A 25,488-nucleotide genomic window follows, 5' to 3' on the forward strand; every position below is an offset into this window, starting at 1 on the left:
TAGGAAGAAACTTTCTTAAATAGAAATAACACTTACATGTGTTTTTAAAAAGATTTTATTGATTTATTAGAGAGAGAGAGAGAGTGCGAGCATGAGTTAGAGGGAGGGGCAAAGGGAGAGGAACAAGCATCCTCCTTGGTGATCAGGGAGCCCTATTTGGGACTCCATCCCAAGACCCCAGGATCATGACCTGAGCCAAAGGAGGCACTTAACCAATTGAGTCACCCAGGCGCCCCCACTTACATCCATTGTTAATTCTCTATTGTTTAAACTTAGGTTTGCAAGTTTTTTGTGTTGTGTACTTCATATGCATTTAGTTTTCATCTGGGCATGTTTAAAATAGAGTAATATTACATAATCTATTATAGGCGTCGTACTTAACTTGCTTTTTTCACAGCATGAAGTTCATTGGATTTTAAGAGCCTATCTGGGAAATAGTTTATACAAATTATCTATAAAACACACATTTCAACAATTAATTAGAAAATAGTTGCTTCATTGCAACATAAGTATTAATTAAATGCCTAAGTTGTTCATTAAAATATTGATATAGTTCTGGGGCTCTTGGGTGGCTCAGTCAGTTTCACCTCCAACTCTTGATTTTGGTTCAGGTCATAATCTCAGGTCCTGAATTCAAACCCTACATCAGGCTGCACACTCGACACAGAGTCTGCTTATCCTTTTCCCCCTGCTTTACTCCTGGCTCACTCACTCTTTCTCTTCATCTGCCTCTCTCTCATTCTCAAATAAATAAATAAAATCGTTTAAAAAATTGATATAATTCTACTGTTGGGGGGCACTGTTCCTGGCAGTGGGAATACTGCAGGTATTGAATAATTTGAATAGTAATAAAGACCTTGGGGAGCTAATATTGGATTGTGGATGACGGTAATAAATAAGTTAACTAAGTTAAATAGGTTGAATGTTATATAGTGATTCTTGCAAAAATATGAAAAATTAATTAGAATATGAGAATTTAAAATGTTGAGAAATGAAGTTAGAGATTTTGATAAAGTAGTCAGGAAAAGAAAGCTCTCTCTGAGAAGTCTAGTGGAAAAGACCCACACTTATCCTTCCATGTGTATTCAGAGATCTTATGTTTGTAAATATTACAGTCACTTACCACCCATCTAAATGGTTTATTTAAAGTGAATAAATCTAAGACAGGTGCAGTTCTGCTCTGATTTCTCTACCCTTGTGTTTCTCTAACCTCTCTCCCTGTCATATTTCAGAATGAGTCGCAGCAGTTTTATTAAAATGTGATTCTATGCATGGACCACCTTTCTCTGCAACTAAGAACTGCTAAAATTTTATTGTAACATTTGTTATAAGAATTCACACCGCTTCTTATTAAACCACTAGATGGAAACCTCCAAATTAAATTTTTGTTGTTCGTGTTTTTAAACTTCATACTTTTAGTTAATTCCTTCCATACTTTATTGTGATCTTCTCTAGCATTTTCTTACTGTTAGGATCTGAAAACAGTTTACCTTCTGAGCAGTTTACAGCAGTGTGCTTAAGAGTTTCCTGATTTGATATCCTTGTTATATATGACACATATTTATTTGCAAAGAGGCATGAGTGGTTCATTATCCATGAAATAATAAATGAAATGTATTTATAGGCTGTAATGTTGTACCCCATACTGAAGTACTCACTCATTAAATCACTATATTCTACGTTTCTTCCCATTAAAAGCTTATGATCTATACTAATTCCTTATGCCACAAGGGAGAATTAAGCTCAATACTTTACATTTAGGATGTGCACTACATATAATACAGTGACAAAAATAAAAGCCTAATTTTTTTTTAAGATTTTTAAGATTTTATTTATTTATTTAACAGAGAGAGAGAAATCACAAGTAGGCAGAGAGGGAGAGCTGAGAGAGAGGGGGAAGCGGGCTTCTTGCTGAGCAGAGAGCCTGACGTGGGGCTCTATCCCAGGATCCTGAGATCATGACCTGAGCTGAAGGCGGAGGCTTAACCCACTGAGCCACCCAGGTGCCCCAAAATGCCAAAGTCTTAACACTCTCTCACTTTATCAGAAGCTCAGGCTCTGGTGTAACTGGTGAATGATTGTCTGGGAGATTCATAGTCACTCTTATATGGATTATGAATTACTGTTATATTTAATGAAAATAAACTGTGATTTCGATGAAAGTAAATATATGCTGAAATACTGGAAATACTTTCTCCCCAGGTCGGAATCCCTAGAATCTGTGAATGCTACCTAATATGGATATGGAAAAAAAAAAAAAAAAAGGCCTTGCTGATGTGGTTATATTAAGGCTAAAGGGATTATCCTGGATTATCCAGATGCGTCCTAAATGCAATCACAAGTATCTTTATAACAGGAAGCCAGAGGGAGATTTGAAATAGAAAAGAAAGCAAAGTGACCATGGAGACAAGAGATTGGATTTAATAAGGATGACTGCAATCAACAGAAGCTAAAAGAAGTAAGGAATGAATTTTCCTCTAGAGCCTCTGGAGGGAAAACTGCCCTCCTAACACCTTGATTTTATAATTCCTTAAGATTCATTTTTGATTCTGGCCTCCAAAATCATGAGAGGAAATGTGTATTGCTTTATGCCCCCAAGGTTTTGGTTATTTATTACAATAGTTATAGGAAACTAATACTAGTTGATATGTACTAACTAGTACTAACTAATAGAAATGTACTGAAGAATCAAAGTTGAAAAAAAAAGTTTTAAATTAAGAGTGGTGATAGGATAACACATTTCCTTTTTTTCTGCCTATGGGTTAAGGTTTCAGTACACAAATAACTTTATAAGCTATATTTTTATGTTTATCTATTACTAGGTTATTTTGTAATTAAAAACCTACTTTGGCAGTCTGCCTTAAATGATGCATGTGTATTAATATTGTTATAAAATATTGATTTTTAATTGATCCAGTTTTTTTTCCTGAGGTCCCTGAGAAGACTCTAATTTATGCAGAGAGTTGTTTTTAAATTATATATTAAATTTTAAAACATGCTTTAAATGTGGTTGAAACTAATATAAGAATGCAAATATATTATTTATTACTAAAATATTATTGATCTTAATGCATTTACAGAATGGGTCAGATTTGGCTTCTTTTTAAAGATGGTATATAGTGAAAACACTTCCATAATTCACATCACACTATTTTAGACCTGGAAATGTCCCTAGAAGGCTTTTTTAAAAAAAAAAAAAAAGCAAACTAGGAATCTGCAACCTAGAGAAAATGTATAGTTTATTTTATTGATGTGCTATAGGAAAAAAAATGCAAAAAATTATAATAGGATCATATTGTACCTTGAGAGACATTATAGTTTTAAAGCAAATAAAAAATAAAGTCAAAGTGAATAGCAGCTCCCTTAGTTAGGCAGAGTTTGGTTTTTGTATACATTTTAGGATTTCATAGTTTCATCAGAAATTCTTCTAATACTGGGGCACCTGACTTGCTCAGTCAGTAAAGAATGAAAATCTTGATTTTGAGTTTGAGCCCCACATTGTGCATAGACCGATTTATTAAAAAAAAAAATCCTTCTAATACTAATGATTTCCACAAATAGGGTCTATTTACTCAGAGATGGTACCTAAATGGTTTTAAAAAGTAAGTAATACCTGTGAGGTGAGGCTTATCACTATATTAAATGACTGTGCAATGACATGAAGTAAAAATTAACCTGAGCTTCACCTTATGAATGCTTCAACTTTTCAGGAAGAAATAAACACTAACTGAAAGGTAAATATGTTGCTGTCCTACTGTTTTCTGAATTACAGTCCTTAGGCCAGTGCCAACCAGAAAAAGAAATAACTCTCATTCTCCCTCAGAGACTATACTGTACTGTGACAGGAGCAGAATATGCTTTCTTGTATCTTTTCTGCATTTCTGTCTTGCTGTCACCGTGCTGATACTTCAAATCACAATAACCGCTAAGAAGAAAGTGAGATTAGGATAGGGAGTGAGGAGAGAGGCTGTGCAAATATCATACTAACATTGGTAGAGGTTTATACCACAAGTTAAGATACTCTGGTAGGACAGAAATAAGAACTAGGGAAATATTTCATAGTATTTCCACCCCTGCCTTTTTTTTTTTTTTTTTTTGTAGAAGTTCAGAGTTGTAGAATTCCAGGAGTTGGAACAAAGGAGTTATCTTTGCTTATGACAGGGAATAAAATTGGGAGTTGTGTATAATAACTTGAACTTATAATTTTAATATGTGTAATCCATGAAAAATAGAAATAATTTCCATCTAATTATTCAGTCTCAGAGCATATTTAGATTTGTGCTTATATTACTAAAAAGAAAATAACAACATTGGACAGAGAAAACAAAACAAAACAAAAAAGCAAGACAAAGCAAACAAAAAAAGGACAATCACTAAAAGCTTCAAGTAGGTTATATCTATGAAAAATAAGCCTCATTTTTTCATGTAACTGTACAATAACTAGTGGATTCATCACTGTATTGGCTACTTATTTCACCTACAGCATGCCAAGTTTGGAATTTTGCTGGTAAAATGAAGAAAGAATCTATGCACATTTTCTTTATAACCCAGCAGTTTAGTTATGTGAGGGCCATATTCATTTCTCTACAATATTTTTATTTGAAAAACTATATAAAATTTTGCGTTATATTATGTTTCTTATCCATTTATACACATGCAAGGAACTAAAAAATGAGTAAAGATGGTAATGAAAAAAGGGAATGTATTTTAACAAGTGCGGTGAACTAACAAATTCAACAAAACCTAAGAAAGTAAACAAAACAAAATAAGTGGAAGCTTACCTTTAAAAATATATATTTATTTGGCTAATAACATCAAAACAAATGAAAACAAATGATAGGGCAAATGCCATGAGACAAAGCTTGCTGTTAATTTCATCCAAGGCTTTCGTTCAAGGCTATCCCTCACCACCCAGTGCTAGACACACCAGATTCTTGATGCTGAAAGGAAGTCTGTGGAAGAAAATAAAGATCGTCCACATGACTCAAACCTAATTTATTTCAACCCAAAATCAGAATTGATAAGCTTTAAAGAAAAAAAAAAAAGGATGAAATATGTTTTTCTGTGGAAATACGGTAATGAGGGAGTAGGATGAGGACAGGTAACTATTTTAAGTAAATTCTTGATTCATTAGTCAGCTTTTTAATATACAAAAACACAATTCTCAGAATAGTCAGATTTGTTCAGACCTTTGTGGAGTGAATCATTTACCAGATTTGTAAATCACCTATGGAAGGAAGAGAGAAGACCAATCATCAAGGTATACTATGCATAATTTTGACTCAATCACACTTTCCACCTCCTACCTTTTCACAACCCATTCCTAAACACAGACAAACTACTGACATTAAAGATATAAATGGGAGCAACTGAGTCTGAGGTTAGGTTGTAAAAGTCAGATGTATAATTATATATTTTCAAACATGCTCTACCCACCACACTCTTAGAAAGTGGTGGGGGCTTATTCATAGGGGGAAGAATAAGGTTGCTATTGGCACTGTAACAAATTACCACAAACTTAGTGACTTAATACAACGTAAATTTGCTATTTTACAGTTCTGGAGGTCAGAAGTCTGAAATGGCTCTTAGGGTACTAAAATCAAATGTTACATTTCTTATGGAGTTTGTAGGGAGAATTGTTCCTTGCCCTTTCCATATTTGAGATGCCACTTTCATTTCTTGGTTCCTGGCGGCATTACTTAACAGCTGCTCCATTATCATATTCCCTCCCTTCCCTCTGTATCTGTTGTCACATCAGCTTCTTTGCCTTCTCTGATCCTCTGTATCAATCTTCTAAGGACCTTTGCGATGATAATGTATTCACCCAGTTAATCCAGGATAATCTTTTCCATGTCAAGATCCTTGACTGAATCACATTTTGAACATCTCTTTTGCCATACAAGGTAAAGTATTTCAAGTTTGGAGGACTAGGATGTGGACCTTTTTGGGAAGGTAGGAGTGAGTCATTATTCAGTCTATTGGCCATCAGTAGGGAGAACTGGATAATATGGAAGTAAATGATATAAAAATTTAAAAATACTTCAGCACAGAAACAAGAAGAGAGCATAAAGATCATAACATGACAAAGACAAATTATTTATTTATATATATATATATATATGGGAGGATATACTTCTCTCAAAAAAATAAGAATTTCTCCAATTTTTGCACAACAAATGACATAAGTAGAAAACACTTCAAAAATTTCAAGGTGAAATAAGAATGTAACTGAAAAAAAAAATCCCACCTAAAGAAATACTGAGCAAAAAGCAGCACTGAAAGTATAGTGTGATATAGTGAAAATTTTTAAATAAACTAGTTATACCCACACAACTAAGATTTATAGTAAATCTTAGTTTTTTAGCAAATTTATAGATTTATAATAAGTCAGGAAAAAAGATAAAATAGAATATAAAATTATTAGCTTAATTAAAAAATTCAGAAAAACTGGTTAGACAGAAGAAAACAATCAAGTTTATTTAAAGATAGTTTATTTAATTTCAATGATACTAATAATTAAATATAAATGGTAATAGTCCCCCTTAGAAAGTAGAAAGTTAGATTAGAGAAACAAAACAATTACTAGATGATGTCCAGAAGAAGTCAACTTTAATATAAAAATACAACTAGTTTGGTGTGCCTGGGTGGCTCAGTGGGTTAAGCCGCTGCCTTCGGCTCAGGTCATGATCTCAGAGTCCTGGGATCGAGTCCCGCATCAGGCTCTCTGCTCAGTGGGGAGCCTGCTTCCTCCTCTCCCTCTGCCTGCCTCTCTGCCTGTTTGTGATCTCTCTCTGTCAAATAAATAAATAAAATATTAAAAAAAAATACAACTAGTTTAAAATAAAGAGATATAAAATGATATATCATTAAAACATTGTTCCAAAAAAGTTAGAGTTAATATGAAAGTAGATTTCAGAAAAAAAGAATGTTATCAGACAAAAAAGTCCATTTTTTAATAAAAAAACTCAATTAATAGGGGCATCTGGGTGGCTCAGATGGTTAAACATCTGCCTTTAGCTCACGTCATGATCCCGGGGTCCTGGGATTGAGCCCCCATGTTGGGCTCCCTGCTCAGTGGGGAGTCTGCTTCTCCCTCTCCTACCATTCTGCTTGAGCTTTCTCTCTCTCCTCTCTCTCTGAAATAAATAAATATGATATTTTAAAAAAGAAATGTATTAATACATCATTGCAATCATAACTATTTTTTTAAGTAATCTCTATGCCCTACTAGGTAGGGACTCAAACTCACAACCCCCAATATCAAGATTTGTGTGCTCAATCAAGTGAATCAAGCAGGTATCCTTACAATCGTAACTCTTAGGCTTATAACTCTTTATGCACCTAATAACAGAGTTCCTGAGTATATATATATATATGAAGAAAAAAAAGATAAAATTGCAAGAAGAACTAGACAAATACATATAGTTAGAAGTTAGAAAATCCTTTATTCCACAATTAATAAAGCAAGTAAATAAAAATCTGTCTGTCAAATAAATAAATAAAATCTTTAAAAAATATATATAAGTAAATACTAAACAAAACTATTAACACAGTTAACCCAATTGACATTTAAATAGCAGCCCACCCAATAATGGTAGAATACCCATTCTTTGCAGGTGCCCATAGAACATGCACCAAAATAGTACATAATCTGGGCTTTAAAACAATTGATTTTTATTCTTTCAAAAAGTCTTCTTCTTCAGATTTTGTTCTAATTCTTTGAATTAAGTAATATCCTTTTGTTTTTTATCCTTTTGTCAGATTCAGTTTTTGTTTCTTATAGACAAATAATTAGAATTGTTGCAAGGTGTCACTTGTGTATATTGGTGGAAATATGAAATACAGAGGTACAAATTTAGGTCAGGTCCCAAAGAAAATGCTTTGAATGGAGATTTGGACTGGGGAATCCTATCAAGGGACTGGGTAAAATTTCTGACAGAAAAAACAATATATGACAAAATATTAGAAAAATTCCCAAGATGTAAGTGCTTGACAAATCATTAAAGTCAAGTAACACAACTCATAACGTAAATGCATGATGTTCTATTGTTAACAGGAGAATTAACATTATGTTTTATTTAAACTTAACAGTCTTCTGGAATCATGGATTTTCTAGATCTGGTCTTAGTCAAATATATTTATATATATAGCTTAACTAAAAGCAGGTTATAGAAAAACCTAATGCTAAACACACATAAAACTGATTCTCCAAACCTTAGAGACATATGTATTTTTACCTTGCCCCCTTAAAAAATGAAAACAAGTGGCATATACCTTAAGTAGATGTGCAATATGCTCTTTTGGTAGTCTGTTTTTGAGCATTTTTTTTCTTTTATGCCTTATTAAAACACAAGTAACAAAACAAATTTAGAAAAATGCACAATGAAAATAACAACCACAAAAACTGAAGTATTTCACATAAGGCAATTTTGAGAAACAGATAACATTGTTAATGTGTAAGTTAACTTTCAGTTGTAATTTGAGGCATCAATCTCCTTGTAACAACTCTGTACACATTGTTTTTCTCATTCAAAATTTTGCTTTTCACTTACACAGCATCAAAACCAAAACAAAGTAAAAACGCTAAATCAACATAGACAAGATATTAGTGCCTCCTCAATTTCAGAAATGAAATTTAAATATCATTATTTTCATGGCAATTACTAAAATGCCACCATACAAAGAATCCTAGTAATTACTTAACATTGCCAGATTATGTTTTATCAGCATTCTGTAAAATCCACTTTGTATCAAATCTATTTTTTTGTGGTCCTTATTATTTATTATTAGATTTTGAGGAGACATCGTCATTTTTTTATTGCCCCAGTACATTGCAAAATATTTCCTCCTTTATTTTTTCTCACTGTCCTTGAAAGAGTTTCACATATTGCTGCCATACCATGCCATTAATTACAGGTAACTTAATCACTTTTAATTATTTTTTAATGTGGTAAAATTCTATATTGTGGAATTCTTGAAGTGTTTAATATGGCATCATTCAGCTAAATTAAGTACCTTAAGGTAACATTAATTATCTGATTTAAACCAGCAGAGCAAAGACACTTAGATAAAATTTAGGTTATGAATAGTAGTTCAAGTATTTACTCTTGTTTTCATACAGAAAGGACCTGAGTGCTGTAGAGTGAGAGAGAAAGAGGATTGAGGAAAAAGAAAATGGAAAGGTATCAGTTCAAAGACATCTTGAATGATAAAGAGTAAAGACCTTGCAATGTTTTCCATTTTAATTGTGAATTACTTTGAAATAACTTTGATTTTATAATTTTAAGGAAGATTTTTAGTGGCTATGAATATTTAGCATGTATATAGCCTTTCTATCTTCTGAACATTTGCGAATTAATCTTTAATACACCCTTGTGGGAAGGATAAGTAATAATTATACCCATTTGACACATAATGATACACAAAGAGGTTAAATGTTACAGATTCTATTTTGGAAGCTATCTAATAGCAATATAGGTATCAGAAATCCCAAATACAATGAGATCACAATTGCATGACCTGGTATCATGTAATTCTCCATATTAATTCAACAACTACTTAGACTATACAAACTACTTAGGCTATAGAAAGGGCCTGGCCATAGGCAATGATAAAGAGCTCTAGCTTGTTGTAGTGAAAAGATAATTAAAAGACTGAACCAAAAAAAGATAATTAATGATAGTTTAATAATAACAGTAGAGTCATTTAGAAATGTAAAATCACAATGTCAGTAGATATGTTTTCTCTTCCTCCTCTCCTATACTAAGTGAAGGGAACACAGCACCATTTTTCCAGGACTAAAGTCTCTCACCTAGGGTTTGGTTCCCTTTCTCTCCAGACGTCTCTTGGATCTCACTCTGCCATAGATACTCTTGTTTCTGTATTTTCTTGACTTACTGCTTGTTCTCCACCTCCATGGTGCTTATCCTTGTTCAACTGACAAACCTCTAAAAGACACAAGTTTTATAGATTACTGCAATATATTTATTGTCATCTTAATATCATCTTTCAAATTTTAACAATTTTACTCAAAGTTTGACTCACTCTATATGTAAGCAATTAAAAAGCAAAAGAAGTCTTTAGGGATGCCTGGGTGGCTCAGTTGGTTAAGCATTTGCCTTTGGCTCTGGTCATGAGCACAGAGTCTGGGGATCAAGTCCTGCATTGGGCTCCCTGCTCAGAAGGGAGCCTACTTCTCCCTCTGCCTGCTCTGGTTGCTGCTCCCCGGCTTGTACTCTCTCTTTCTCTCTGACAAATAAATAAATAAAATCTTAAATTAAAAAAAAAAAGTCTTTAAAATAAGCTATCAATTAAACATGACCATTTACTCTTGGATTTTATTGTTCTAAACTGCTAAAACATCCTTGCAGGGAAGTGATAGCATGTGCCAAATATTTAAGAAATATTTTAAAAACAATTAAAATTAGTGTCGGTGATGATCAGAACCAATGACCTTAGTGATAAAATTTTGATACTAATGCTGTTAGCAGTTTTAAATATTGGAATATGCTCCCTCTTGTAGTATATACTTTTTCATTAGATGAAAACTTGGTAACCACTAAACACACACACACCCTTCTTCTAACCTGTAATTATCACTTTTTTTACTGTAACCTTAAGGTTTGCTATCTTTCTTTCCAGTACTAACCAGTAAATTGAAAGATAAACCAGTTTGTTGTTATTTCTTTACCTTTTTCAGTCTTACGCAATTGAGTTTTAACTTTATTTACTGATAAATACTCTCCGAGTAGTAAATAACAACATTATCACAAATTCAAATGGCCTTATTACTCACCTTTATACTCAGATTCTTTTTTTTTTCCCTGTAGGGGACAAGAAGCACTTGGCCCTGCTTTACCTGTCTGGGAAACCTCTTTGCTCATGAATAAGAAAACATTGAGGGAGTCTGGGTCTTAGGAGGTAAACGCACTGAAAGTCTCCCTCCCTGCATCTTCATTGTGCTCTGTCACCTTTTTTAAGGTGAAGAGCCCCTTAGTGACTTGTATACTTTATTACTGTCAATATAAAGTCCAAATATTTCCATTTTTTTAAACTTCTGGAATATTATCCAGATATTTAAAATATTGATATTTAAAGTTTACATTAAAGGACATAATACACTGAAAACAGGCCTGCTTTAAATACAGCTTGATAATTCTGGTGGTACTTACTGAAAGAAGATTTCTTTAGCAAATACTGGTTTCATATATTTAAAAAAAATCAGCAAGACAGAATTTTAAAAATCTTAATTTACAATACATTGTAAACTGGAGACAACTGCCACATGTGTCACAGACCAGCACAAGTAAAAAGTTTTTTCCGGATGTTTTATAAGACTTTGTATCTTCCTTTATTTGTTGGTTGGTATGAATTTTGCAGCCGAATCAGTTCTTCTTTTATAAGCCTGGTGATTTCTGCCTTTGCTTTCTGCACAGCCAGTTCATTGGCACTTTCAATTGCCAAGTAAATTTTCCGCTCTCCTTCCTTAGGTTCTTTTCCAGGTGGGAAATATGTTCCTCTGATTGTAATTGCAGCTTCAGAATATTCACTGATTCTCTGCAGAGCTTGCTTAGAGGTAACTTTCCACCTAGCAGTCTGTGGGAAGTCATTGATCTCTAATTCTTCCTCGTATCTCTTAAAAGGACTGTCCTAATCTGGAACCTCTGAACATAAAGAAAGCCTTGCAACTTTTCCTGTGCCTGCATTACCAGTGACCAGGATACAGGCAGCCTGTAATCCCTTCAAACACGGGCAGACAGCAACACATGGCTGTGGAAGTTAAAGACCAGAGTCAAAAGGCCACAGCGGTGGTTCCCACAACCAACTCAGACATGCACTGAGGCAGGACCCACGCTCATGCTCCCTTTATAAAGCCTCACAGATACAGAAACCATCCTGAGCCAGGCACAGAGAGCACGCCATAAGACAGCAAGTGCCCAGAGGCACCTAAAAGGTGGGGAGGAGGAGGAAGTGTGGGAAAGCTCCAGAGTTTGGAAGGGACAGGAAGGGACCCTCCAAACATGGGGAAGTGCTTTCAGCAACTCCTCTCCCTGCACTATCAATGACCAGGACACAGACAGATCATGATCACTTTCGAATGCGGGTATATACTCAGATTCTTTATAGCATTGTGTATTGTCTGATAAAAATGCTGAGGTATCGTCCTCTTAGTCCACATTCCTTCCAGGAACAAAGTCCTTCAGTTCCTGTTTCTATGTTGGGTAAAGTTCTTAATTTAAGGTCTCAATACATCTATGCTGCTTCAAATATCACTGTCTCTTAACTGAATTCTGAAACTGGCTTCTTAACTGACCTTGAAGCCTCTTGTTTGCTCTTACAGCATCCTAAAATCCACCCTCTTCCACATCTGCAGGTTGTATAACATAATAGTCAGGAACTCAAAATGTGGACATATTTTGTGATTTGAGTCCTGGCTTTGTCATTTCTTAGCCACTTGAATTTGAGCCAGTTACTTGAGGTATCCTTCCTCAACTGAAAATGCTGATGAGTGTGAAAAATTCTCATAAAATTATAGCTGACATTTTATGAACTTGATGGATGACCACTAATATTATTCTGACAGGATATCCATTCTTTTTACAACAGAAGGCTTAATATGTGCAAATGATTTGAATTTTTCAAATAAATTGTTTCTTTTTATTTTGCTGTATTGTGTTTTACTTTAATATTTTAGAGTCTTCCTTCTTTGTTATCACCTACCACAGCTACAAACTAGGAATATTTTCTCTCAATATAATTTTTCCTTTCCTATCCCATGGTATTTTTTCTTTGATTTTATTTCAGTTACATTTTCCTTTCCTTCATCTCTGCAACTCAAGAAATGTTAATTATATTCTGTGATATAGATAGTAATGTTGCCTTTTTTATGAAATTTGTCCTAAACCAAGCCAGAATTTATCAATTGATTCTTGGCACTTTTTGTTACTCTTATTTTTTCATCTCTCCTAATTAAGAGTTAGATCCTTGATGAAAATTCTTTTTTTTTTTTTTTAAGATTTTACTTATTTGACAGAGAGCAGGGAGAGAGAGATCACAAGTAGGCAGAGAGAGAAGGGGGAGCAGACTCCCCACTGAGCAGAGAGCCCAATGCGGGGCTTGATCCAAGGAACCTGAGATCATGACCTGGGCCGAAGGCAGAGGCTTAACCCACTGAGCCACCCAGGCACCCCAGATGAAAATTCTTTATTGAAATTATACCCTCTACAGTGTTTCTTGATCAATACCAGGCACCCAGTAGGTGCTCAGTTTAAATTTTTTTTTCCATGTTAGCTTTCTTTCCTTTTTTTTTCTTTTTAAGATTTATTTATTTATTTGAGAGAGATCACACATGAGCATGTGCACAAGTGGTGGCGAGGGAGAGAGAGAATCTCAAGCAGACTCCCTGCTGAGCATGAAGACTTATGCTAAATCTCATGACCCTGAGATCATGAACTGGGCCCAAATCAAGAGTTGGACTCTCAACTGACAGAGCCACCCAGGGACCCTTAGCTTTCTCTTCAAGTATTAATTAGTCCTGGACCACATCTAGGTAAAAAAATGGTAGTCTCATTCAGGAAGACCTGAATAAACTCTCAAGGCAGAAAATTCAATAGAGTCCATTTTCTTCAAGGTTAAGGATATTTAAAAAAAAATTTTTTTCTGATACATTTTATGCTTATAATTTTAAACGTAAATTATATTTTAAATAAGTCATATATGTACACTCTATAATGAATTATGTAAAAGGGCTATATGATGATAAACATATCTTTCTCTGCCCATTGTTTAAAAACCACCCAGTATCTGTCCACAGATTAAGTTACCGCAATTATATCATTGTTTATCTTCTTCAGTAGTCTATGCTAGTATATACTCACATACAGCATGAGTCTACTTTACATCTCTAAATATATATATTATTATATAATGTTTTCCAACTTAAAAGTATAGCTATAATTTTTGAATCAATTTTCTAGAAAAATACTAAATGTCTCTTTGACCTTTGCTTATTTGATAATTTATAACTATATATCCCATCTTAAAAGATTTTTGTGTCTTAAAATATTTTAAAATATCCAGTAAGATTAAAATAACAACATTTTAATTGAGAAGGATTTAGAAAAAGTTCAATGAAAATTAGATCAAGAAAAACATTATAACTGTTATGCTGGAAATAAAAAAAAAAAAAAAGAAAAACATTATAAATATAAAATTGGAAATAAAGTCAGTATACAAAGTATATGTCATTAGATCCGTGCAACTTGTAGAGATAGGTCGTAGATTTGACTTAAATTCTTAGTAGTAGAGGAAAATATTATCAGGTAGCATTACAGAGTTCATAAGATCAAAAATATGAAGCATATTGAAAAATACAGGAGAATAATTACATGTGCTTTGGGGAGGATAAACTATATTGCAAAAGTCCCCCAAAATCACACACACACACAAAAAGAAAGAAAATTATTGACAAATGAACTTCATTCAGCCTATTACAGACTTAGTTTTAGTATTTAATATTATGGGATTAGAATATTTTAAAATTTCTTGAATGAAAGATTTCTTTGTTATTTTAAAACTGTAATTCTAATGTTTAAAAGCCTTACATTTTTGTTTTACTGCTTATCTTTTTAAATAACCTTTACATAATCTTATCCTCCTCCTTAACATCACACCTCTCATTTCCCTTTTTAAACTTTTTCTCTTCTTTCTCTAATTTTGATCTATAAGATTAGATTTCTTAGTGTTTGTTTTTGTGCTCTTTTATGTACTTACATTTTACTCCTTGAGTCATCAGCTTTAAATGCTTTCTTATTTTCCCATTTCAAATACCAAACTGGTTCTACTTCCTACCTTAGTGATTTCAAACCTCGATGCACATCAGAATCATCTCAGGAGATTATTTAAGAAGTATTGACCAGACCCTAACCCTAGAGATGCTAATGAAGGACACTTCAGAAATCTTCAGAAATCTGCATATTTAGCTTTGGGTTTTCCTAGATACAATTTTTACTAAAAATGACTTGAATTAACATGGCATTACTTTTTAAATTCAGATATTTTTATTCAAATCAAAAATAAGACATTCTTTAATACATAAAATAGGCAATCATTTGAATAGTTTATGATATTTTAAATAGATTAACTAGCCAAATGTTTAAATAGATTGAGCAGGCAGAAGTTAAATGAAATGTGTAGAGTCCATTTATCCATAAGTAAGATTTTAACTATTGAAATAATGTCTTTGAGTAATTCTCTGAGTCTAAAGACTAATAATACAACAACAAAATATACAAAATGGCTGAATCAACAAATTGGACACCTCAGTTTCTCCTTTAGAACCACCTTTTTCACTTTATAAGCAGTTACTTGGAAATTCACTGGTCCTTATTTTATAATTTTGGTATTTCAGTTTACTCAAGCCAAAAAGAATAGAATTTAATCAGAGTAAAATGGGAGAAATAATTATAGTTTTATTGCATCATGTGTCTCTTTGTTTCAATTTTAGTATTTTCTAACTTTTGAAATATAAATATTCTTCTCAAAAGCAAAATTAGGTGTAATTGGTAGGTGGTAGGAAGACTGATAGGTGAGGGCCTGTTTGACATTAATTAAGGAGTTAACATCTAATGGAAGAACAATTCATCTTATAGTTACGTTTTCACCATACATATTTGGTTATCTCATCATTTAAAAACACTACCCTAAAATTATTTGAAATGTGCTGCCAGTGGAGAGTGTGTTTATTGTTCTCTCTCCTTTACCAGCTGCATTTCATCAGCTGCCACTGATTCTCACACTGAGATGAAACATTTCTAATTTCCTCTTAGCTTAATTCCATCTTTGAAGACAAAATAAAGTGAATCACCTTCTGCTTCCACATGAAAGTACTCCAGATATTTAGAGTACTTTATTAAACTTTTACTATCTTTATTAAACTTTTATTTTTTGTTTTTATGTTCTCTATCACTGTGTTGTCCAAACATTCCTTATGGTACAAGATTTCCAGGTACTTAAATTGGAAGTTAGTTTTCTCTAAAACATTCATTAATTAGAATTCTTCTTGGAAATGTATTTGGAACTCATCATAATCTTTGACATATAATCTCATCAGCAAGATTACGTTTGATTGAGAGAATTTCATGCTTTATAAATTCAAGATACTAAATTACCTTTAATTATGCATTTATTTTAGTTATATATTAATTAGTTTATTCATTTACTTGATCTATATAAACTATTTAAACTTTAAATCAATTTAAACTTGAAATCAATTAAATACCTGATTTGTTTTTACCTCACTTCTAAGACTCCCCCAAACTGTGCTAGTTTTTTGTTTTTGTTTTTTTTCCTCCAGACTAAATTTAGGTTATTATAGAAAACCCTAAAACATATTACCTCATTGATTTTTTGTGTGCGTGATATTCAACCAGATTATTTTTTTAATTTTAGACTTAATTTTTGATCTTTTTGTTTATACATCCTTTCCTAATTTGTTGTCTCTACTTGGTTCATTGATGTATGTTATAAGATCAGACATGACTTTCTGACTGACAGAACCAGACTTGTTTTAATTGACTTATATATGTATTTTATATACTTTTAAAAATCAGAGTGCTATAAAAGTACATGTTGTTATTTGATGTATTTAAAACTCTAGAACAGGAAAACTAACCTATATATAATGACACCAAATACATATATAGACACCATAAATATATATATATATATATATATATGTATGTAATTCTGTGATTGAAGATTACTTTGGCCTGTTTCAGAGCTTTTAAACTATATATCAACATATATATGTGTTGATATAGTGTGTGTGTGTGTGTGTGTGTGTGTGTGTGTGTGTGAGATTGTATGTGTGTCTATGTGTGTGTTTATGTATATGGTGAAAGAGAGGAATTGATTATATTAGTGGTTGTCTGGGATGGCAGTGGGGGTTCATAATTGATTGTGCATGGGAACTTTTTGAGGAGATGCCCTTCTGCAGTTGAATGGATAATAAACTATGGTATACAATAGAATATTACTCAGAGCTAAAAAATAAATGAGATGTCAAGCTATAAAAAGACATGAGGGAAACGTAAAATCAATATTATTAAATGAAATAAATTGAACTGAAATTCTTTTTCAGACTACATGTTGTATGATACAAACTAAAAGATATTTTGGAAAAAAGACAAACTATGAAGAAGGTAAAATGATCAGTGGTTACTAGAAATTAGGGGAGATGGAATGATGAATAGCCAGAATATGGAAGATTCTTAGGGGAGTGAAAATACTGTGTCTGATACTGTAATGGTGGATACATGTTATTATACATTTGACAATGTCCATAAAAAGTGCAACAGCAAGGGTGAACCCTAATGTAAACCATGGAGTTTGGTTGATTATGGTGTGTTAAGGTAGGTTCACCAGTTCACAAAGGAATGACTGTGGTGGGGGATGTTAATAATGGGTTAAGATATGCATATGTGGAGGTTGGGAGTATATAGGAAATCTCTGTACTTTCCTCTCAATTTTGCTGTAAACCTAAAACTTCTTTAAATTATAAATATAAATATTTACATATTATACATTTGCACACTAAATACCTGGAGGATTCGAACATAGAATAGGACATATTTAGAAATATAAAAAACATGGGGGTTTTGTTTTTTTGTATTTCTAAATATTTCCTATTCTATGTTTGAATCCAGATATTTAGTGTGCAAATGTATAATATGAGGGAAACTGTAGGGGGAGATGAACCATGAGAGACTATGGACTCTGAAAAACAATCTGAGGGTTTTGAAGGGGCGGGGGGTGAGAAGTTGGGCCAGCCTGGTGGTGGGTATTGTAGAGGGCACATATTGCATGGAGCACTGGGTGTGGTGCATAAACAATGAATTCTAGTACACTGAAAAGTAATTTAAAAAATAAAAATTTTTTTAAAAAGAAATACAAAAAACATGGGGGTTTTGATACCACTCTAGTAAACCACAAAATATGGAAACCAAAGACTATTATGTTTTTAGAAACTCAGGTTTAGTTGGTTTGATTTACTTGTTGCAAAGAGGGAAGCTTGATACAACAAGGAATCTCTGAAGATGTCAATGGGAGGATGTGGAAATGGCTCATTATAGGATTTGAACTTGTACTAGATACTTTTCTGGAGAGTTCAAGGATATAGGTCATTGCTATGAATTGGATGCTGTCAGGGAGTAAGGAAAATTCTCTGACTTGTTAATTTTATCTAGAAGACAGAAAACTGTGTCTGTTAAAAAAGCTGCAGTCACTGATATTAGCAAGGATAGAGAGATGCTTGTTGTTTTTGTTTCTGCTTTTTTAATTTCCTGGCTTGGTTAATGATGTTTTGTCTGTGTTTAGACACGGTTATAGAGTGATCTTGGTGTGTCCTGAACCCTTGCTTTCATGGAGTGGCCTTGTCTGGGGATGTTTTGTGAAACTGGTTATGATTAACAGGAGATCATCCTATTCTAACCTGAGGGTCAGGCTAGTTTCCACCCATGAGACTATTTTTCTCTTTCTCAATACCTTACATAGGAAGGAAAAAAGACCAATATCAATAAGTTACATATTCTTCTTATAAAATTAAAGTGGAGGAGATACGTTTTTCTTGGGTGTAAAGTGGACATGTTACATAACTTAAATTGTACACAACCAGAGTAGAAGAAAATAAAATAATAAAGGGTTATGATGCAGTGGTTAAGAACTGAGAATGAGAAGCCATACTGCCTTGTTTCAAATCCAGGCTCCATGCTCTGCTAGGCGAGTGACCTGGGGCAAGTTTCTTAACCTCAAAATGCTTTAGTTTCCTCCTTATTTCAAAGGGAGATAACCTCATGGTGGTTTTATGAAGATGACATACATAAATACCTGGAAAGTGCTTAGTAAGTGCCCAGTTCATAATCAGCAATATATAAATCCTTTCTATTGTTATTACAAAGACAGAAATGAAATGAAAACCAAAAAAGGTGAAGTTTAATTTTGTTCAAAGACCAATAGATATATTATAAAATGATACTGTAATATATGTATGGTATATTCTTTGGGGCAGAACTTCTCAACAGTTATGATGCAAATGGTATGGTCAGAAAGGGACCAGGTATTTCTGTGGTGGTTGTAGATCCAAGGCCAGTAAGCAACACCAGTTAGCATCCTCTAGTTTACCCCAATGCAGTGTTAAATAATATAATTTTCTATGTGCACAATGACCGGAAATAATCTTTGAGAAGCACTTCCTAAAGTTCAGCTTATATTTTGTTGTTGGTGGTATATTATTATTGTTGTTACATTGTTATGTTGTTATTGTTGTTATATTGTTGTTGTATATACACGTATATTCATAGCTAAACTGTTTGGAAGCAATCTTAATGTCCTTAAAAAGGAGAATGGATACTTAACAAATTGAGTCATTTGATGATATACAATCTTTTTTGATCCACAAAAAGAACAACCTTATATGGGTCACAGTGTATGTGGACACAGTAAAGTTCAATTTATCTATAAAATTATAACTGGAGTTACAGGTATCATTATGGAAGACTTTTAAGAATCCATCAGGGTGGGGGTGGGAGGGATGGGGTGACTGGGCGATGGACACTCTTGAGGGTATGTGCTATGGTGAGTGCTGTGAATTGTGTAAGACTGATGAATCACAGACCTGTATCCCTGAAACAAATAATACATTATATGTTAATTAAAAAATAACTAGAGGGAAAAAATACATTAAGGAGAAACAAAAATAAGTTACAGAAGATTAACAATAGTATAATTATGTTATAAAGGTTAAAAACATTTAAAATAACATCAGTTGTTATTTTTGATACTTATTTTTATAATAAAGATTTTAAAATGTTCCTGAGTAGAATAAACACCAATATTAAGATCATGATCCCATCTAAGTAGGGATAAGTAGGTATAGATCTCTGACTAAGTGGGTAGGCTTTGTGAGTGATAACAAAATAAGTGAAGCTGACCTATTTGGCTGATAAATTTCTCTATCTCCATTTCCAAATCACTCTTCCTTTTCCAAACTCCTCTTTGGATAAATACATGTGTTTTTCCAAACTCTTACGAAATTAAGAGTTTCAAAGACAAGCAAATGTGACAAAATTCCAGTAAAGTGTAGTAAGTAAGAATTTGTTGTGGGCTTTCTAACTTATTTTCCTAAAAAAATGGATAGCAGTGATACTTTGACCTCCTTTGCACCTCAGCCTGAATGAGAATTGATAAATTGGGCTAGGACATTCATACTGACACTGAAGAAAGAGTCAGGATGATTGCATAGACTTTAACCCTAACATGATTGAACTGGTAAGCCAATTCCAGCAACAGTTTGCCTCCAGACTTGTTCTCCTTGGGAAAATATATCTCAATCTGCTGCTTGAAGGTAAAAATACTCCTAAATTCTTCATTACTAAAATTTTTTAAGGATAATTGTTTCATCAAGAAAATGGTTTTAATGCATGCACCTTCACAAGGGTTTCTGAAGATTAAAAAAAAATAAGGCATTTAAATATCTTAACTCATGTGTGACATGTCATTAGATCTCTATAAATGTTTAAAAGAAATGAATTTAAAAAACAATGGACTTCATAAAGGGCAGGGTATTTACTGAATGAATTCATGTATTTATGGTATTTAATGAACACAAGAGTTCTGTCATTAGGGGAATCTGAGAAAGAGAGTCCTGAAAGGTAAATGGAGGATTCACAATTGATAATTTTATTATTGATCTACCAAGCTACAGTGTAAGATTTCTGCATCCAAAGTACATAGTTTATCATTTTTTTATCTGCCATATATTTGGAACAACTAAAAAGAGTTCAAAACTCATTAAGAAGAGAGGATAAGAGATTATGTGGCCTAATAGCACTAGCACAATATTAAATGTATGTACTTAAATATACAAATTCCAATAAATATTTTTTAAATAAGTGAATACAGGAAGAATATTTTACACTCAGCAAAATGCCATGACTATGACTACTTATTTTTTAATTACTTTGCTTTTTAAATATATTAACTAGGCAGTTGTTACCTCCACTGATAGATTAACTAGCCATGAAGAACATTTCATGACCTCTTATTCATATTAAGAAATTATAGAAAAGAAATTACCTATCTAGAATTGTCTAAAGCCTTGGAGAAAACATCTAATATCACTATCTGTTAATCTTTTCTCCCTTTTGGAAAGGTCTTTGCTTAATAGAGAAATCACAACTTGAATCTTTCCTCTCTGTCAATACAATCTCAATCATCTCATATATTCTCTCCATTGTGCAATAAAGAATGCTTGACACTCCAGTACAATCAAAGAGGAAATGAATTAGGTCAGCATCTATTCATACTCCAACTCCCTCTTTCAAAAAATGGAAACTAGGCAACTTTGTGAGATGTCACACTTAATAGAAAGGCCTAGCAATTCAGAAGAGTCTATATATCACTTGAAGGAAGTAAGAAAACGAAAAGAAAGATATTACCCTTTTTTTTTCTATAAGACTATATCTTCTCAAGTGAATGCAGAACAAACAGCTACAATTTAATTCCATATAGCCCCAATTCATCAAATTTACTGAACTTCTCAAAAACTGTAATCAAGTTGGTATGGTTTAAAATTGCAGGTTTTATTCCATGTTATAGCAAGGCTATAGAATTTAAATCTGACATATAATATGCTTATATGTGTAGAAAGTCTCTTAGTAAACATGAACAGTTGGTCCAGAATGGCAGTAGTTGTGCATAATTTTAGAAGTGCACAGATTTTGTGGATAGGTTTTGTGTGGATAATACTACTGATCTGCTTTTTGGAAAACTTACATAAGTCCATACCCCTGAGACTCCAATTCAAAACTGAATTTAACTGGGTAATATCAATGAAAATGATAGAGAGAGTACCTTTGGAAATTTACCCCACCATAAAATAATAAAAAAAGAACAGTGATTATTAGAAACAAAATTTTTAGGACTCTGGAAATTAGCCAAGGGCTTGCAGCAAAAAAAGACACATTTAGGTAAGAAAAGAGACTGAATCTCAATAAGAACAGCAAATGTGTGGCATCATATTTACTCTAGCCCCAGCCCTACTCCTCAATCAGCCTTGGAAAATAACAGTTTATATTCCTAATATTAGGGGGAGAGAAATGGGGCAGGAGATCTTTCAAGCTTCATTCTCAAAGAAATTCATGGTTCCCTGAAGACACCAATGTAAAGGTCTATCTTTATTTGACCTAGTGATAAAAACCTGTGAGGAGAACAGTTGCAATACATTTAGCAAATATTTTCACATCATAGGTGAAGGAATAAGCTGAAAAAATAAGCTGAGGAATAGAATGGCTATAGGGGCTTTGAAAACCTCTGATATATATCTGGAAATCAGGAGGCCTTGTATATAATTATAGTCATGCATGTTTTTAAGAAAGACCTACAAAAATACTGATCTTTCAACTCTGACTGAACATGATTTTCTGTAAAAGCAACAAGTTAAAGTAAAGGAGATTTTTAAGTTATCTGGTTGAATGTTGAAAGCGTGCCCATACATGCACAAAATCCTTCACCAAAATGGAGACTTACTGCTTCCAGACATTTAAGCAAATTCTGTCCAAAAATTAGCTGACCACTATCCTAACCAAGCAGAAACTCAGTAGACATATATGACAGAGATACAGAACTTACAGATTTGGACAGAAAACTCACTAAACAATTAACTACAATATCTATATTAAAAACAAATAAACAAAAACCAACAACCTAAGAAAGATATCATATCAATAACATAAGTTTTCACCTTTAAGACAGTGGCAAAAGAAGAGCAAATGAAACCTAACATAAGCACAAGGAAACAAATAATAAAGATTACAGTGAAAATTAATGGATTTTATTAAAACAATAGTGAAAAAGTCATTGGAACTGAATTATTTCTTTTAAAAGATTAAAAAATTATAAATCTTTAGCTGGACTTAAGATTCAAATTAATAAAATCAGGAATTAAAGAGAAGGTATTCCTACTGATACTACAGAAACAAAATGGGTTACATAGGAATAATATAGCAATGATTTACCAGCAAATTGGATAACCTCAATGAAATTAAGATATTCTGAGAAGGACAAAAACAACCAAACTGACTCAAGAAGAAACAGAAAATTTAAATAGACCTATAACAAGTAAAAACAGATTGATTTAATAGGGGCACTTGAGTGGCTCAGTTGCTTAAGCACCGTCTCTTGGTTTCAGCTCAGGTCAGGATCTCACAATCATGGCATTGAGCCTTACGTTGGGCTCTGTGCTCAATGTGAGTCTGCTTCAGATTCTCTCCCCCTCTCCCTCTCTCACTGCCCTTCTTTGCTCTTGTGTGTACATGTTCTCTCTCTCAAATAAATAAATAAAATCGTTTTTTAAAAGATTTTACTTATTTATTTGACAGACAGAGATCACAAGCAGGCAGAGAGGCAGGCAAAGAGAGAGAGGAGGGAAGCAGGCTACCTGCTGAGCAGAGAGCCTGATGCAGGGCTCAATCCCAGGATCCTGGGATCATGACCTGAGCCAAAGGCAGAGGCTTTAACCCACTGAGCCACCCAGGCACCTCAAATAAAAATATTTTTTAAAAAAGATATAGTAATGATAAACTTTCCCTCAGAGGAAAGCTTAGAATAAGGTGGCTTCAGTAGAATTTTTCCAAAACATAAAGTAAGAATTAACAACAATTCTTCACAAACTCTTCCACAAACAAACTGTGGTGGTGAGGAGAGGGAATAAAAAGTGGTGGGGAGGAAGAGGAGGAGAAGAATATTTTTCTAATCTGTTCTATAAGTCAGTATTTCCTTCAAATCAAAACCTGTGTTGTGCTAATGGTTATGGGCTTTATTTTTGTAATGAGGAAAATATTCTGGAATTAGAGTGTGGTGATGGGAACATACCCATGTGAATACACTAAAAACCACTGAATTGTACCCTTATAAATAGTGGATTTTATGATATGTGGAAGGTAGCTCAATAAAAAAGAGAGAAATCAGTTAATCATATGATTAAGATCCCTTTGGTCCAATATTTTACTTTTTTGATGTGATGAAAATATAAATTCTATAATAATATTTTTTAAGATTTTATTTTTACTGATAGATCACAAGTATGCAGAGAGACAGGCAGAGTGAAAGAGGGGGAAGCTGGCTCCCCGCTGAGCAGAGAGCCTGATGCTGGGCTTGATCCCAAGACCCTGGGATCATGACATGAGCTGAAGGCAGGGGTTTAACCCACTGAGCCACTCAGGCGCCCCTATCTTATAATAATACTTAAACAGAACATACTTAATACCAAAGAGAAGTTTGAAAGAAGGATGAAATACCGACATACTACAAAGGTTTATTAAAAATTAATATTCATGAATGGAGAAGAAAAGTATAAATGTTATAGTGTATTCAGATAAGTCAGCTCTGATGGGTATCAGAGTGGGACTTATCATTCTGCATTGATACTCCCTATGACTTAGGGAATGACAAAGCAGAGACCTACTAGAAGCTGGAAAACCTCTGACCTAAGGACAGAAAGTACCCAATACAGGTGACCCTTGAACAACATGGGTTTGAACAAATGGGTCCACTCATACATGGATTTTTTTTTTTAATAAATACAGTACACTATTGTACATGTATTTTGTCTTCCAGTTATTTTCTTTTCTCTAGCTTACTTTGTTTTACCAGTACAGTATATAATTCATATAGGAAATATATTAATAGTTTCTGTTATCAGTAAGGCTTCTAGTTAAAAGTAGACTATTAGTAGTCAAGTTTCTGGGTAGTCAAAAGTTAAATACAGATTTTTCACAACAAAGAGAGTTAGCACTCCTAACTTCCACACTGTTCAAGGGTCAGATGTATATTGATTTAGAGTCTTAGTCTACCCAACTGTTCTGAGCATGGCTCACCATCTTCCCTCCCTCTCAGCAATATCCCTACATATTATATATGGCTTCATGATCTGTTATTTTCAAATTGATCTTTATCTCTATATTCAGCATTACGAAATAGTACCCAGTCCTTTTGGTTGTAGTTTCAACCATATCTGAATGAGACTCCAGTAGAAAATAATGCCTTGGGATTGCTGTAGCTCCTTGCTGAAACTCCAGAATTTTGACCATTACCCTACCCCTCAAATTTGTTACCACTTTTAAAGGGTCAGACTACGTCAAATAAACAAGGACTGACTCTTCCCATTAAGAACATATTGTAAACCAACATTCAGTAGGGACTTATTACTTCTTGGATAATTAATCATATCTTCATACATGGACAAATTCTTGTATGCTAAAATGAGACCTTGGCTCAGATAATAACCTGAAGGATCCAAGAGGAGAGTAGTCTAAAAAAAACAGATCATTTAATATTCTACATAATAGCATTTGATACATATGGTGTTTGGCACAAACAGATTAGCAAAGTTGGCCCAAAGCAAATCCAGAGATAAAATTTTCAAGGGGAGTG

The 25,488-nt window shown here is 33.3% G+C and overlaps 1 non-coding gene across 1 annotated transcript; it reads right to left on the reverse strand.

The window, feature by feature from the left end:
• Positions 1 to 11,971: 11,971 nt before the first annotated feature.
• On the reverse strand, positions 11,972 to 12,105 carry LOC116587428. The gene has a single exon (XR_004284437.1). It is a non-coding gene; the product is annotated as a small nucleolar RNA SNORA71 (small nucleolar RNA).
• Between the last annotated feature and the right edge of the window lie 13,383 nt (positions 12,106 to 25,488).

This window comes from Mustela erminea, chromosome 3, assembly GCF_009829155.1.
Source record: "Mustela erminea isolate mMusErm1 chromosome 3, mMusErm1.Pri, whole genome shotgun sequence".
Classification (NCBI taxonomy): domain Eukaryota; kingdom Metazoa; phylum Chordata; class Mammalia; order Carnivora; family Mustelidae; genus Mustela; species Mustela erminea.